This window comes from Pogona vitticeps, chromosome 1, assembly GCF_051106095.1.
Source record: "Pogona vitticeps strain Pit_001003342236 chromosome 1, PviZW2.1, whole genome shotgun sequence".
Lineage (NCBI taxonomy): Eukaryota > Metazoa > Chordata > Lepidosauria > Squamata > Agamidae > Pogona > Pogona vitticeps.
The window spans coordinates 179,987,061-180,000,902 of NC_135783.1; the positions used below are offsets into that span (position 1 = coordinate 179,987,061).

General features: G+C 41.7%; 1 protein-coding gene across 2 annotated transcripts in view; it reads right to left on the minus strand.

The window, feature by feature from the left end:
* The window catches only part of NRP2 (neuropilin 2), a 249,724-nt gene that overhangs the window by 156,843 nt on the left and 79,039 nt on the right, over positions 1-13,842 (minus strand). The gene's annotated exons all lie outside the window — the stretch shown is intronic.

Consider the following 13,842-nt stretch of genomic DNA (forward strand, 5'->3'; position numbering starts at 1 on the left):
CTTCTTCTGGTCACTGTACACAAGGTCAATTATTTACAAGAGAAGGGGGAAAAAACATTGTATTTTATTTAATTAATTAGTAAGTCTTTGCTGTATTCCACTATCTAGGATCATGCTGGCAAATTATCCTGCTGATCTGAATTCACAGCATATTCTCTGAAAGCTACAAAGCTTGGTCAAAGTTCTGCCCCTCTGCTGGAAACATTTCATTATCTAAACATTTTAAGAGTCATACAAGCCAGAGTGAAAAATAAAGCTTCATAGCAATCATAGTCCATAAAACCACATATAATCAAAGAGATTTCCCTATTTTCCCTGCAGTCCATAAATCTTTGTGTTTTTGTTGCAAGTAGTTATCTATAAAAATTGTGGTTATTTGTCTGCTTGGTTTTTGCTCTGCTTCAAGCAGCAATTCTTGGCTGATTCTTTCACAAGCAAAATTCAAGGTGCAGGAAGAGTTTTATTGCTCCTTGAAAAATCACATTTCCAGGTCTTATGTTAGGATGCAATACTGGATTGCAACGGAAAAGGGTCACTTCACTGGGTGTTTTCTTTAAAGCAACCCTTGAAAGGGAACCTTCTGCACACATGTGATCAAGAACCCATCCCTCCAGCCCAGCTCAAGAAGAAAAAGAAAAGAAAAGGAGAGAGAAAGAAGGAAAGAAAGAGGGGGAGAGAGAGTAGCCCTGCTGCTAAACCAAAAAGGGTCCAAGATAGGGCCAGGAGAAGGGTTGGACTAGTTCGCAGTCTCCTCTGGTCATGGGGAAATACATTGAAACAGGCCATGCAACAAGCAGTCCAAAAAGCGAAGTAGATTGCTAAATTGCCAACGCCTTTAGGGTAAGGATATCGTGAAATACATTTAGTTGCTCATTTTACTTCTTGCATTTGGGGCACAAATGTAGTCTCCAATGCTACAATACTGCAGGAAACATCATATCTTCCTCTCCAAAGCTGGAGGAGACCTGATCTTGCATCTGTCTTCTCTACCCCATGCAGAAACCTCTGCAACCTTCACCCCTCTGACACAGGGGGAGGGCCAAGATCTCAGCACCCTGGACTCTGCCTCCCGACCAGGGGGATATTACACAAAGGCCAGCTGCTGGAGCAACCGGTGGGATAGTTAAAAGCAAATAAAATAGATGAAATCCAGCAGAGCCCTAGGCCTTTGGGTATAAAGGGTGTTACGACTTCACAAAATAATCTGGCAAGGTTAAGACCGGACTGCCAGGTGGCTAAATGGCATTCCCAAACTCCGCTGTGCAACATCTATTCCATGCTTCAGTATGCGGATCACAGAATAATTCCTTGACACAGTCACCTGACTGCTCCTCCTAGCTTCTCTTGGGGCATTATTAATTCATTACTGATGAGCCACAAATTTTTAAGGCAGAAGTTACTTGATAACAGCGTTACTGAAACCATGCTATGTTAACAACTAGAGATGGGGGTATTCGTATTTTCTGTGCCAGCTGCCACCTTCTACTCCTCTGCTGTTCACCAGCTCACTGGGGATTAAACTGGAGATGCTGGGCCATGTTTGACCATCTCCTTGTTCCTCAGTTACCATACCAGAGTATTGCAGGAGGTCTTACTTAGTGCTGGGGACTTAACGGCAGACTGAGGAACAGGGAAAGGTAGAATGAGAGAGAAAGAGAGGTGGCTGACCACACTCCACTCCCCTCTTCAGAGGGGATGCCCTGTAAAACTAAATCCTTTTTTAAAAAAACAAACAATAAACCACACAAATTACATACAAAATAATAATAATAATAATAATAATAAAACAAAACTTAGTGCTCCCTTCACCATGGGGACCATTATAGCTCACTTAATTTTTTACTGCTTACATCTGACCTCCAATCCTTCATTTAACTATCCCCATATCCCTTCCAAAAATACATATAATCTTGGTTCAGCTTTTCCCCTTTTCCTTTACTCAGTATAGCATTTATAAATTCATCCCATATCCCATAAAGACAAATATATGGGATATGGGATATGTCTTTAATTCTCCTTTTTGTAAAATCAAATTCTGACAAAAGTTGTTTGTGTGTGGTTGTGTGTTCTGTGCTGTCAAGTCAGAACTGAATTGTAGCAGTCCAAACAGAACTCTCAAAGTAAGTGAAGATATTTAAGGAGTGGTTTTTACCAGTTCTACTTCCTCAGCAAGTTTCCATGGCCAAGAAGGGATTCAAACCCTGTTCTTCAGACTCTTAGTCCATCACTCTATCCACCGCTACACCACACTGGGAATTTACAAAAGTTGTTGCTCTAGCTTAATATCTAGTCAACAGATTCTGTATATAAGCATTTTAAATCTTTGGTCACCATACTCCATTTCTAACTTTAAATATTGTCTTTTAATCATGTAAGCCACCTTGGGTCCTTTTAAAGGAGAAAGGCAGGGTTAAACAAACAAACAAACAAAACTTACTTTTCTTCTGGCATTATATCTATAACATATCTAAGTTAACATCAAGGAAATGGATAAATGATGTTTTGCCTCTTTCAACTATTGCTTTTGTTATGGTTTTCGGGGGGGGGGAGTGTAGTTTGGTAATTGATGTTGATTGCTTTTTATGATCGCTGCTTTTAATCTTTTTCAAAGTAAAAAGTGTGACATAGCCTTGGGAAAGTAAATAAAATTTGAGTCTACTTTCCACATATCACTTTAAACTTCTGACAAAACTTACAGGTGAAATTGAATTCAAAGCTTATTCAGATATGTTTTCAGTTTTTCTTTCTAATGTTCTTGAAAAGGCAGACTGATCTGCAAAACAGATTACGTACAATTAAAAGTACCCATACTGCAGACAAAGGGGTTGAGACAGGGACTCAAGCAACCACAGGGCTGAAGCTAGATCTGAAAAGGGGCAATGTATTAACTGCAGTAAATCATCCTCCATGCCCTTCCTCTTCCTTTTTTCTCACATCACTTTCCTTGCTTTGCTGTTGCCCTCCACAGCTCTGCCTCCGAGCACACCTTTCCTGGTGAACGTCTGGTCTGATCTTCCTATGGCTGGGATATTGTGTCCAAATAACTCTCACCATCGCATGTCTAGGAGACGCTGGGGTAATGGCTTTGAAAGGCGAGTCTGCTGAAAAGTACTGAATGGGCCTCTCAGAATAAGGAGCAGACTGTGGATGTTTCATTTGTTGAGGCAAGGCAAGTTTGATGATGCATTTTACAGTCTGAATGTTATCCAGTCTAGCAGTCCCTGCCATGAAATGTCTCTTCCCCTCAATTTGTACTAACAAGTACTTGTGCGCTGCAAACATAACTCACGACCACGTTATTTGCAGGACACAGCCACCCCTCCCTTCTTTATTTATTTGGATTGTGTCAGCCTGTTAAAGCAGCATGTTGCTGCTCTCCTTCTCAAAGGAGCAGAGCAGGAAAGAAAAGTGATACACTGCAAGACTTCTGGCTTTGTCAGTTGCAAGTCAAGAGTCAAAAGGAAAAATAGCTTGTCGGACAGGAAAGGACTCTCGTGTGACTCATTCCTTTCCTGTCTCACACACACACTGCCAAACAACCACCCTAAACAGAGACCTGAAGTGCTACCAACAAGACCTACAGAGTAGCCCTCCTGTCACTCCTTTTTGGGAGTTAATCAGGCTTCCCTCCAGGAATAAATACTAGAGGCAAAAATACCTTCTCTCTATAGGTCAAATCTATACCTTCTGCTGAGGCCTGCTGCAGCTCTGTCCTTTGAGTTGGCTAGGCTAGCCAATGGCAGGATGCAGTCCAGCCAGTCTGCAGAAGGAAAAGGACTCCCTTCAGGGTTGTAAAGAGTGGCATTTCAGCCTCTGTCCTTCTGCGGCCAACATACCAAACATTCAAGATAGGGGCCTGAGAGTGACATACTTGAAGGGTAAAGACAGGGAAAGCGATCACGACAAGATTTGAAAGTTGTGATGCCCACCTTCAAAGGGGTGCTGTCTTTACATGGAAATACACAGGATCAAGGCAAAGTAAGTGTAAGGTTGGCACCCTGAGGAAGAGTTTGTTAACAGGGAGTCCACGCAGAAATATGGAGCCAGCCCTTGACAAAGACAACCTACATTTACTGCTACAGCATAATCTGCATTTTGAGAGTCAACCTCATTTTAGTATTGGGATCAGGCAACCTGCGGCCTCAGGACACCCTCTAAAATCCTGCACAGACCATCTTGTAGTTCATTGCAGAAAACAGTTGATTGATAGAGACATTTAGAATTGACTGACAAGAACATGGAAGCAAGAACAATAAATTCTGTAATTAATAACTCCAGTCCGGAGAAAACCAGTCACACTTAAATCTCTTTAAAATCAGCTCTGGACTTAAACTGGGTCACAATTAACTTGTACCACTGAATTCAAAGGGCATTAAGAGCTATTAAATTAGGCCCAGCCTGTTTTGAACTATCAGGAAGAGATTTATTTTCAAACAAATTGTCCTACTTTATTTTATTTAATATTAGCCACTTCAGAATAGCAGTACTGTGGCACTATGAAATAAGCACAATAGGATTATCCATTTCTAAAGAGGTAGCTGTGTGAGTTTGTCTCAGCATGCTGACAAAATTAAAGAGCAAAAAATATAAAAAGGGGGGAAAGGACAAAATGTTTGGTACCTTAGAGACAACAATATTTGTTTCAGTGACAGCGTTTGTAGATCAAAACCCACTTCCTCAGACACATGGAATGCTCGTTCTATGTAGTCTGTAGGTATACATATCCCCGTGGTCGGGGAAGGGGGTGATCATGACCAGATGAAGATAGAGCAGAAGTATGTAATGGAAGGCAACTATTTTCTACATACACATGTTATAGAAAATTGTTTTATTAATATATCCAGACTGAAACCTGGAAGTAAGTTGCAACTAGATTAGACACATTGAATTGGTGGGGATTTGGTGAATCAAATCCTCCATAAATTGCATTGATTCAGTGAGCCAACTTTACAGCTTACCCATTGGATTTTACCCACTGTGTGCTAAGAAGCTTTGATCTTTGTTTGGAAGCCCAGACATACAATGGAATTTATTTATGTAGCCCACTTCTGTTATTTCCCTTTTGAAACTCCCTTTGCAATTCCTTTGTTGTTGTTGTTGTTCTTGTTCTTGTTGTTATTCTTGTTGTTGTTCTTGTTGATTAGTCTCTATGAGATCCCTAACCAGGAAGTTGAAGTATTCTGAAACTGGTTTCTCTGTGTTGCATCATATGCCTTAGCATTCTGGTGACAGATAGGCCTACTTGATTAACTGCTGCTAATCACCCTGGCTGTAGTATGCAACTGTAAGTACAGTAATTAATATCTCAGTAGTCTGACTCCTCTGTTAAGGGTGTATCTTTATTTTGACTGGAATGATACAGTTGGAATAAACAAGGGAATATGTATTTGCTCTGGGCTAGCTGCAAACAGGGGCAACCCCCACTTGTAACACATGATTAAATTGCAGAGCTTTTCCATATGTTTAAGTCTGAAAAACTGCAGAGTGGTTGGATGTGCATACTGTACCTATGGCCATTTCAGGGTCTGGGCATGACATCACATGGCTGGAAAATCCTGCCCCACTCATGACACCACCACCCCTTTTAAGGTAGTGACATGTATCTTCAGATCTGCAAATTTAAATACAGTTTGAAAAAGGAATCAGCCCTTCTTGTGGGTGTTCAGAGGCCCAAAGGGGGGAAAAATCCAAAGACAAGGGACAGGCAGGCAACTGGTAAGGGGAAAATGGGAGTCCTCTATTGCCTGAAACTGCAGCATATCCGTAAAAACCAAAGCAGAAAAGAGCCAGATTGGGCACCATTTTGAATTACTGAATGGTTTGGGATTATGTGCTATGACAGGAGTCCCTGCAGATTCGAACTGGTTTTCTGGAGAGTGTCATTCCAGACTTTGTCTACACTTTTTCCATTGTTTCCGTTCAATTTTATCAACATGGAAATCTGCATCATGCTTGCTACAATACATTTGAAATACAGTATATATGTATGATTCTATTAATTAGATGCAACTATGTCACAATGAAATTTGAACATAAAGAGTGTGGCATTTAATATCACACTGTTTATCACATTTATATTTCTTGCCTTCTAGCTATTGTTACATATTTTTAACATTCTGTTTTGGATTGCCATTTTCTACAGCATTTTACATGCAAATCACTGGGAAACATAGCTAAGCAGCAACTGCTTTTCAAGTGGCCAGTGACATATCTACCTGTGATTAAACTTTACTTGCATGGAAGTGCACCAGCTTGCCTCTGGATGTAGCCAACTGCATATACATATCTATAGGTAAACACAGCACTGCGTTGCATGAACAACACACAGCCTCACCTGTTAGCAAGAACATCCACTTATAAATAGGTATAATAGGTCAGCTACTTGAAATGCCACACTGCAGGCGCTGTTAAGTGAGAAAATTAATTTACAAGTGAGTGCACTGTGATAATAATCCTTGCAAGAAGAAAGAAAATACACATCATTGGCTATGCAGAAATGAGGTAAAGTGGTGCAGAACACTTAAGAGACTTTTTAAGAAAATACCATGCTTCCCACTCTATAATCTGGATGTGATCATTAGAGACCATCGGAGATGGGTCCCAGACTAAGATTGAGAATGCAATAAATTCTGAAGCACATTACTCTATGTGAAAACAGTGTCTGTAGGCAAATCTGGCGCCTCTTTAGATTGCTGCTGAAATAGAAGCAAGTCCCTTCTACAAGATTCTACTTGACAAGAATGGCAGAGGCATCTCATCCTGGCCTTCCTAGGCCATGGACAGGAAACATGAGTTCGCAACGGTGCAAACGCTGGAGTGGGGAGTCCCAGGGCTGGTACAGGAAGCCTTGGACTGACATGCCAGCTCTAGGATCTTGTGCCCAAATCTCACAACTTCTCTGTCACTTCACCAAGGCATCATTGCGCTGTAACAGCGGACTGTATGATTTCAATTCAGATGGTCATGAGCTTTTGTTAGCAACTCCTCTAGGATAAGACAAAGCTTATACATATGTATTTTTATGTAAACAAGATAAAACTCATAGGATCCGACTGTTAGGATGCAGTCTTTACCCATTTATATCAGGACCAGTGCTTGGAAAGTTACTTTTAAGAAGAATGAATAGTGATGAACTGGAGCCATTTACAGTTGGGTAAAGATGCTTTGTGTCTTCTCACTGGAATTCACTTCTGAAGGGACATCTACAAGATTGTGTGGCTAATCATTTGTATTTTCTATTAAGTACATAGAAATTTGGCCTTTCAACACCAGATGCATTTTAGTAATCCTAAACTTTGTTGTCATTACTGTTCTTGTAATTAGCACTAACAAGATGAATCACCATCTGTTTAATCTTCTAATTCAGTCCTTTGCATGTGCTTCCCAGAGACATGGAAAGTGCACCATATTTGTCAGCAAACCCACAGAAGGCATTATTCTTATTTTTCCCCCAAATAAGTTGAAATATTAAGGTTTTAACAATCTGCTATTGGACAGTTTACATGCGGAATAAAAGCCAAAACTCTTCCTTAATTTCTTACACAGCCAGATTGCACAATGACTCTGTCCACACCTCTGAAAGAACTTTCTCTTTTTCTTCATCTTATTCCCAATAACAAATGTTGCAACAACAAACAGCAACCAGGGTTTCGCCTGAGGCACCATCTCAGAGCTTGTTATTAATGCCTCAGCTAAACCCCAAGAACATGTGAGGTATATAATAATAAGAGACTTGGGGGCAAGAGATTTTTCTCCACCAATGAGTAAAGACTTCCAAACGAACTAGAGTCAGTGGCATTAACTTCCACTGACACCAGCCAGCCTTAAATTAATCACAACTACTTTGTGCCCCTCCTTTTAAAATGCAGCTGGCGTACAACTAACTTTAGTCACCTAAGCTCTCTCCACACATCTGGGAATAACGGATACTCCGGGCAGGAGGCGTGGCGCTCAGAAGGGCATGATTTCCAATACCTCCCGATTTTGCAAAATAATACATGAGGAAAAAGTCGTTAAGGAGAACGAGAGAAAAAGAGATGTCATAACATGAAATCAAATATGCCATATGTGACATAAATGTAAATGCAGGTCCATCTGCACTCTGTCCTTTTTTTTCCAGTGCAGCTCCTGCAATCTTCCTTTATTCACAATTCTTCACTATATATTTGCCACACCGCTGAAGAGATCTGCAAAGTGAGAGATAACCTGTATCATCACGATATTACTGCTGCCAGAATACACTGCCTGGGCACTTGGCTTGAGATCATACCCTTTCCTTTGCGAGAGAACGTTAGGGACAGGGAGGAGAGAACCAATTCATTCCAAAACTCCGGGCATTCAGGCAAAAATCCCTGCCTTCTTTAACTGTACAGTGACTGCTGCTCTTTCTACATTTCAGCTTACACATGCACACACTCAGCCTACGCACACAACCATCCTCCTAGTGTGTCACTGCTCAAACCACAGGAAAACGGGATTTTTTTCCTGGCACCTCCAGATGGCTTTGTTTTGCTTTTCAGTTTGCAAAATAAAAATGCTTTGGATCATTTCTAGCTTTGTTTCCAGAAAGCTCTGATTCAACTTGCCCTTTGCTGGGTGGGGCCCTTTTGTGCCATGATGGCATCCAAAGCTAACTCAGCCAATCGCCAGGCAGCTGTTTTTCAAATTGAGCTACCGGCTGTGAGGTCATTGGTTTCAAGCACTGGCCCTTTCTTGCCAAAATAAGAAGTTCAGTTCCTTGAGCTTGCCTGGAAGCTATTCCTCTGTGCCCAGGACTCCTGCTGCCCTTAAACACGAGCTGCATGGAGGCTGACCGTGATTCCTCATTAGTGAGGACAAAGCTTCCTTACACATGCTCAGAGGAACTCTCCTCTGCAGCTCTTCAAACAAGAGCAACCCACAATACCACAATCGCTGCTAACATGCAACTGAAGTGATATAGGCTGGGTGCCAATGTCTAAATCACACTCTACTCCTTTAAAGTTCTGCATTGAGCTGTGGTGCTAAAAAGAAGCAGCTGCACACCATAAGTAAATGGACACTTTTCCAGATCTCTGTGTTGTGCCAGAGGTGGGGCACTTTTCTTTATAAATCTTAGAACATAGGGTCATCCAATGAAACTGAGACTGGCAAAAGGAAATGCTTACTTTTACAACACAAAACCCATGGAGTTCATTAGCATGAAATGGAACACCATTGAGACGAGTGGCAAAGGAGGTGTCATAGATCTATCAAAAGCTTTTAGGCAGGATAGCTCAGTGGCATTACAATATATAAAGGCAGAAATAAGCCATGCGGGAGAAGGTTTCGTCTTGACAGCCTGCTTGTGAGCTTCCTAGATACATCACTTGGGCATTGTAGAAAATAAATTCTAGATAAGATCAACTTTTGGTCTGGTCCCACAGAGATGTTCTTATGCTCCCACAACTAATCATCTGAGCTACGTTCTGCTTGAGGGGGGAAAACTGTTAGGCTCCACAGGCAGTCAAATTATGTAGCTAGTTACTCAAACTGATGTTAAATAAGACTGCCAGTTTTTCACTGCTAACAAAGCATGGAATTGACCTAATATTAGTGGCAAGGACTACAAGACAAATTGTCCTTGAAATGAGCTCCACAGTCAAGAAATCTGAAGATCTACATTGCCCTCACTTATCAACTATTTTCTTCTCAAGAGGGAGAGAAAAAATATCAGCTACGTTAGAGAAGAAGTCACAAGCCAAAGGACAATGCAGTTTCCCCTAAATGCAGCCACTGTCATGGGCTTTTGTGAGAAAGCAAATTCAAAATGTGAAGGGCTTTTAACCAAGAAATTATTCCCATATTCCATTTTATTAAACATATATTTTCATCAGAGAAAAATCATTCTGATTTTCTGTTTTGTTATTATTCAGAATAACCCATTTCTAATGTCTCCTCTGTCCCTTGTGGCTAACACTTATCCATTTCCCATAAATTCATTCCTCTGCTTTCTCCATTAGCCCTGAAAACATTATCGGCAAAAATAAAGAAAACAAACAAATAAACAAAGCCATCTATTTGTTGCTCCAGTTTGTAGCACTCAGGAGGAAAGCTGTCACTTCATATCTGTCCTACAACTTGGATCACGTGCACCGCCCAAGAAAAATTAAAAGAAACAAAACTGTTCTGTGCAGAATGACTGAACTGAAATCTGCCCCACGTGTTCAGTGCTTATTGGCAAGATTACTTAGCAAAACACAAGGCTAAACTGTTTTCTTGAGTCTCAAATATGTTGTAATGGGTGCAAAGGGAAACCAGATCTTGAAAGGGTTTAAATATTGAGAGAAGCAGTCATAAATCTTTTCTTATCTCGATTCCCATTCAGCATAACTGACCAGGTGAACCGCGGAATGGAGACTGTCCCAGGAAACTGGATGTTGGTGGGATTTGCAAATCTCAGCACCTTTGATACAGGATAATACCTTAGATTCTTGGCAAAGACCTGTTTGAGGGAGAAGGAGCCATAAACAACCTCAGAGATGCAGATGATACCACACTGGTGGCAGAAAGTGAGGAGGAATTAAAGAACCTCTTAATGGGGGTGAAAGAGGAGAGCACAAAAAATGGTCTGAAGCTCAACTTCAAAAAAACTAAGATCATGGCCACTGGTCCTGCCTCCTCCTGGGAAATAGAAGGGGAAGATATGGAGCAGTGACAGATTTTTTTTCTTCGGCTCCATGATCACTGCAGATGGTGACAGCAGCTACGAAATTAAAAGACGCCTGCTTCTTTGGAGGAAAGCAATGACAAACCAAGACAGCATCTTAAAAAGTAGAGATATCACCTTGCCGGCAAAGGTCCGCATAGTCAAAGGTATGGTTTTTCCAGTAGCGATGTATGGAAGTGAGAGCTGGACCATAAAGAAGGCTGTAAAGGTAAAGGTAAAGGTTCCCCTTGACAATTTTTGTCCAGTCGTGTTTGACTCTAGGGGGCTGTGCTCATCCCCGTTTCCAAGCCATAGAGCCAGCGTTTTGTCCGAAGACAATCTTCCATGGTCACATGGCCAGTGCGACTTAGACACGGAACGCTGTTACCTTCCCACCAAGGTGGTCCCTATTTATCTACTTGCATTTGCATGCTTTTGAACCGCTAGGTTGGCGGGAGAAGGCTGACCGCCAAAGAATTGATGCTTTTGAATTGTGGTGCTGGAGGAGACTCTCACCTCTGGACTGCGAAGAGAACAAACCTATCCATTTTGAAGGAAATCAACCCTGAGTGCTCACTGGAAGGACAGATCCTGAAACTGAGGTTCCAGTACTTTGGCCATCTGATGAGAAGAGAAGACTTCCTGGAAAAGACCGTGATGTTGGGAAATGTGAAGGGAAGAGGAGAAGGGAACGACAGAGGATGAGATGGCTGGACAGTGTCACTGAAGCAACCAAGATGAATTTGACACAACTCTGGTAGGCAGTGGAAGACAGACAGGCCCAGCATGCTCTGGTCCATGGGGTCACAAAGAGTCAGACATGACTTAACGACTAAACAACAAAATGAAATCCTATCTACATGGAGAACATTTTTTGTCTGCATAATCTACCAAAGAGACAAACTAGTAGCCTCAAAGGTGATTGCATTAATACAAGATGGTTGAGATCTGACAAGAGGGTCAGATTTTCTTCTGGGTAGCCCATTCCCCAAGCCAGACCAATGTTTCTTCTGCCATCACTGCCAAAGCTACCAGTTCATACTCTACCATTTCAAACATTGAAGCAATGAAGCACCTAGATCAGTGGTTCCCAACCTTGGGTCCCCAGATGCTCTTGGACTAAAACTCCCAGAAACCTTCATCACTAGCTGTGCTGGCCAGGATTTCTGGGAGCTGTAGTCCAAGAAGACCTGTGAACTCAAGGTTGGGAAGCACTGATCTAGAAGGATAACTTGAACCCACGCTGTCTGATGCAGAATGAAAAATGAAGTTAATCAAACCACCTTTCTACTTTCCTCCCACCCCACCCTTAAATTTTTGCTTTGGCCCACATCTCTGAAAACACAGCAAAGGGCAAAGAAAGGAATTACAAAATGCAGTTTGAAGCAAAACCAATTAAATATAGGCTATTTGACTTTGTTTACATCAGTTTCCTTTAAATCAAACCAAGCTTCTCTTCCACCTTCTTTTCCCATAAAAAGTAGAAAACAACCTTCCACCACTTCTGTAGATCATTGATGAAATACAGCCTTTTCTAGCCTTTCACAGTTTACTGCATGTATGCAGGACAGAAAATGAGATAAGATGTGCACTATTATTTTAGTTGGCTTGTCTGCAGGAATTACATAGACTCGTTATCTCGCAGAAAGGGAGCAAGCAAAACACAAATCTGGAGTCAAACTTTTCTAGCCATTTATTATTATTACATTTATCAGCAAGCGTTTATTTCTGTGGCACTCATCGCTGCCTTCACTGAGCCCTAAGCAAACATGAGCAAGCTTATCCTTGCAAGACCCCTGTCAAGGGAGGTGGGGTGGGGGGAGCCAATATTTTGCCCAAGGTCACACAGGAAGTTTGCAAGAGAGACTAAAATAGAACAGAGACTTGCTTTGACATATATTGTAGGAGACTAAGCCTATGTCAGATAAGCAACACAAAACAGAAAGATTAAGGTACTAGGTACCAGTTAAAACCTTAATCTTACAAGCTTCTGATAACTGTTTGCACTTTTCAGTCCTGCAGTCAGAGCTGGGTCAAAGGACATGGAATCTTCTCTGCCAAATCCTACAATATAGCCAAGTGCTATGTGCCATGCCTCCTCTAGTGCTATGTGTTTTGTATACTTTTATTCCATATGGTACAAGCACAGTATTCAACACTGGCCATCATCATAATCTTCATGTTCACTTTTTAAAAGCAAACTTCTAGACCTCATGACTGTGAGGGCAAGCATTGCCATACATGGACACTGCACATACTCTTAGAAGCAAGAGGAATTTCTATCCACAATATGAACAACAGCATGTTGGCTTGGATTCTAAGATAAATTAATTTAATGAAGTTGATGGAGCGAATGTCTTTTACTCCCTCATTCTCCCTGCAACCACCCTCAAAAGCTACTCAGAGGGCCTTGCTCAACAATATGAGATGGGCCATGGTTGCAGGGGAAAGAGGGAATGAAAAACATTTATTTCCATTTAATATTTTTCGTAGAAACCAGTTGCAATAGTTAAAGGAAACTACTGAAGCTTTTTGTAACTTTAAGAATGTGCTTAAGAATTAGTCCTAAGACAACTTGTAATCAGTAAACCTGTTCCTGTTTAAAAGTTCAGTACTGAATGGACCTCAGTCTTCCATAGGAATTATAGGTTGATAAAGGGATCAACTAGGGACAGCGTGTTAAAGGGTGTGCTGGGAAACATAGCGTGAGCTCTAGGTTTGGTGAAACAAGCAGAGGCCAGGAGGTAAACGCCACACCAGGTCAGCAACATCCTATTCTCTAAGATGTCAGGGCCAAACCTGAGACCAGGGGGAAGGTCCTTGGGTTGTGATAAGGGCAGGCAAGGGTTGGAAGGGGGACTCAAACTGCTTTGGGGCGAACTGACTGTAGAGGCCAGCATGAGGGCAATCTGGGTAGATGAGCTTTCAAAAAAAGCCCAGGTAAAATCAAATTAAGTGGGTAAAATGTCAATCCAGAGCTGAGAAAGAATCCTGGTGTCTGAACAGGCAGTGAGCCCAGCAGTTGCCGTTGTTGGTGTCAGGGCTGTCAATTGCCTCGCTTTGCCTATGGCGCACACACAACACAGAGGGAGCTTTCCCTACATACTGTATGTTGCCGAAGAGCAGCATTTCATTTCCAGGCCCTCGACCCAACTTTTAAAGCCACCTCGGATACC